Source organism: Papaver somniferum, chromosome 3 (genome assembly GCF_003573695.1).
Source record: "Papaver somniferum cultivar HN1 chromosome 3, ASM357369v1, whole genome shotgun sequence".
NCBI lineage: Eukaryota > Viridiplantae > Streptophyta > Magnoliopsida > Ranunculales > Papaveraceae > Papaver > Papaver somniferum.
In genome coordinates, this window is record NC_039360.1 from 186,838,826 (window position 1) to 186,842,530 (window position 3,705).

A 3,705-nucleotide genomic window follows, 5' to 3' on the forward strand; every position below is an offset into this window, starting at 1 on the left:
TTCTTTGCCTTTTGCAACCTGAACAAGAACAATTAAGAAAAAATTCATAAGTCGGCAGGGTCGACAAATATAACCTTGCCGGCTACACAAAAGTCGGAAGGGTCGATATCTAAACTACATGCCGGCTAAAATATAGTCGGCAGGGTCTTATACCAATAACCTGCCGGCTTATAACAACTTGAACACAGGATTTTCAACATCAATAGTCGGCAGGCTCTATAATCTAAACAATGCCAGCCAACATAAAGCCGCCAGGGTGGTATTCAAATACCATTCTGACTTTCAAAATTCAAGGCATAAAGAGATACTAAAAAATTGAAATTCCGGCAAGGTAAAAATTTATAACCCACCCGGCTAAAAAAAAACTGACACCGGCAGGGTCCTAGGTTGAATACCTTGCGGACCCTACAAGGAGCAGTTACAGATAATAAACAGCCAGCAAGATCTTCAACCTAAGAGTTTGCCGACTAAACCTAGATATGAAAAGTCGGCAAGGTCGTGAAACAAACACCTTGCCGGCTAAATAACTGCAAATTCAAAGATTTGATTTTTCTGACCTAATTTGACATGCAAACATGAAATTGAAGTACTAGAGTGAGTTTAAGTAGGCCCTTACTTTCTTAATCGCGTCATTTCTCTTTTTTCAGCGGCTTCGATTTCTTCTTCTTCAACCATTTTTTTCTTCTCTTTCTTTTGAACTAACAAAGCAATTCCAGGGTGTATTCGTTGGGTTTTCTATTTGTGTTTTTCGTACGACTAGGTTTCGGCCGTGGTGGCTCCATGTTTGAAGATTAATCGGAATTTTCGAATCGACGATTACGACGAGTTTTGATGGTGGTGTGATGGAGAGTCGGTATGGTTGTGGAGGAGAAGAAGAAGAGAAGAAGGAAGATGGAATGAAAAGAATAAAACTGATTTAAGGTAATTAGAATTATAAAGGATAAGGGTAGTATTGTAACTTCACCCATATTTGGCCTCTCCTTACTAAGGGCACTATGTCCATATAAACCTGAGTATATCCCAATAATCTGGACAATTAAATACCAAGCTATACGAAGAAAAACTATTAATCAATCCACATGCACTTTGACTTTGAGACTTAAGAATCATTAGACGGTCAGGATCTATCAGGGAGGGCTATCTCGCGGTCCGAAACGTCCTGATAGAGTTTTTGGAGTGGACGGCCACGAAATTTCAGTATTGTTACGTGGGTGCATGTGGGTCAATAAATTTCGGCTATTCTATTCTTTTTTAACCCTAAACTCAGTTGTTTCCGTCTGAATTCAGTCTATTCTCTCTTACCCAGCTCTCAGTTCTCTACGAACACTAAACCCATAACTAGTTCTTTGTTTTATTTTGTTTCGATTGTTTCATCTTATTCACCGCAGGGCTTGATGTTGAATCAAAAAGAGGTGTTCATGGTTCTTTGCTTGAAAGTAGTTGTTATAAACCATCAATACTATTGGAGGAGCAGCTATCGGGCTTTCTTTTGGAATCCTTTCTTTCGCTAATATCAAATCAAGTTGGATTGCATGAAGCCATCAACTATCTTGATCTCTAAATTAGTTTGGTGATATAATTTGAGAAATTGGTATTTGGGATTCTGAATTTTCTAGGTTAAAATCCTCAAATTTTGTTGATGTGATGTTTACTGTCTCAAATAGGTACTACTTCTAAATCTTCTCATTCCCAAATTTTGAGTTTTCTATGGATTCACATTAGTAAATTAGGTTTTTCTAGGATTCACATATAAAGGTATGCAATTGTTATCGATTTTTTCTCCAGGGATTTATGCCTTTCGGTAGTCTCATGGCTCCCTTGGGGTTTTATTTCCGCTAACTTGAATTATATGTGAATTAGTCTTTTTGATTTGATTGGTTTTAAATAATAGATTATACTTTTTGTTGCAGGAAATTTGGGTGGCAAGGTTGAATCAGAAAAAGAAAAAGGAGGTAAACATGTCAAAATCCTAGAATTTTGTATCTGTAAGGTTTAATTATTAAGTTTGAATTCCATCTAAACAGATGTAATAGGGTACCAATCACGATAATAATGATAATGCCAGATAAATTTGAGTCTTTGTTTTAGGGAATGCAGCTTACTGATGGGATCAGAGGTATGCCAATGCTAGATAAATACTGAGTTTCTGCTTTTCATATGCAGGCAAAGTTGGCCAATTATGTGCATCACCAGGACAGCAACAACATGCATCATTCCGGTTTTAGGCCAACACGGGTTGCAGCAATAACTAAATTTACAAGGTTAATATCAAAGCTTTTCAGTTCTCTTCTCTATCTGTAAATAAGCTATTAAGATGTAGAAAATGTCAGGGTTATTAGTGTGTTTGAAATCTGTACATATTTGCATTATTGTGTCAAATAAACTCAATCAATTTTAAATGTGAAGGTGTAATACATCATGATATTTATTTTTTTCCTCAATTTTGTATATACTGATTGGTTTTTTTTTTTCATTCAGTATTTCTCTTTTCAATTTGCATTAACTGATGTCTCCTTAGTGTTTTTTTTTTAATTTAAGTTAGCCATTAATATTTATTTTCTGGCTTTGGTAATTTAGATCAAGTTCCTAGAAAACAGATCGTCTCTTGCTTGGAAACCCAATCTTTCCAAGCCACGGAAGGGGAGGAGTCAAATTGATCCATCCCTGTGAAGTCCTAATGTATTTTTGCAAATTTTGGGCAATCAAATTCTGTTTTTGTAGATTGGTTAACAGTATATTTTTGAAAAATAGGTTAATTCGTTGTAAGATTTTGATTGGTTTAGTTTAGCCTATTCTGTTTTTTGATGCAGGGGCTAAAGCTTAGAGAAGTGTAGCGGAGTCAGTGGTTCCCGTGCAGGGTATTCTCTTTATCGTTGGCTTCCTGATAATTGGGTGTGTAATGTATTGACTGGATTGTCGTTTTTATTTCTGATTATTGGGTAGATGGCACGCATGGTCATGGGAGACACAAACATCTTCCATCAAACATAAGTTTGATACTTTGATGTTGACATGATTGCTGAAAATAAGGACTTCAATATAAAGATTGCATCTATGTTATTTGGGTCTTTGATAATCTGATTTTCCTCTCATTATCAAATTATTATAAAAGAAGCAAATATCTCCATTCAACATGGATGCAATCTTTATGTGAAAGCCCCTATTTTAACACGAGAAGATCTTATTAGCTTGACTTCTTAAACACGGGAATCAGGTGGAAGCATTGGCTGCGGTTGAAGAAGGTCAGGGACCGACATAACTTCTCGATAAGGTACTTTAAATTCCTTGGATTGTTTGTTCTGAGGCTGTGGTACTCTTCTTATGCACTTCTGCTTTCTGAACGGACTAGATACAAAACGATTGCCACTGGATTGCTGTAGTTATAATTGATAACGTTTATAGTGTCATGTTAACTTGGTAGTGCTTTAGGAACCCCACTATCGTCCATTTGATATTGGAAAAAAGATACACTGACACCACAACTTTGTGCCCCAAGTTGTTATGCGAATCTTCTCCATCATGGATGAGGTGCAGACAACTCTTATTTGCAACTTCACTCTTTATTATCTTATTAATAATTGGGTTCTTTCTGATCAATGGGTTTTGCACATTGCTCATCTTCGCCACATTCCTGTGCTGCACGATATGCTCTGAGCAACCTGTTTCTATTAAACTTGGGAAGAGGGCAGTATCTTATATTTTATT

General features: G+C 36.4%; 1 long non-coding RNA gene across 2 annotated transcripts; it reads left to right on the plus strand.

Moving 5' to 3' along the window:
- The first annotated feature begins 1,327 nt into the window (after nt 1-1,327).
- On the plus strand, nt 1,328-2,852 carry LOC113361963. Of its 2 annotated transcripts, XR_003365451.1 has the most exons (4): nt 1,328-1,664; nt 1,911-1,952; nt 2,164-2,261; nt 2,811-2,852. It is a non-coding gene; the product is annotated as an uncharacterized LOC113361963 (long non-coding RNA). The 2 variants fall into 2 exon arrangements; XR_003365450.1 differs by lacking the exon at nt 2,811-2,852 and having other exon boundaries at nt 2,164-2,407.
- The last annotated feature ends 853 nt before the right edge of the window (nt 2,853-3,705 follow it).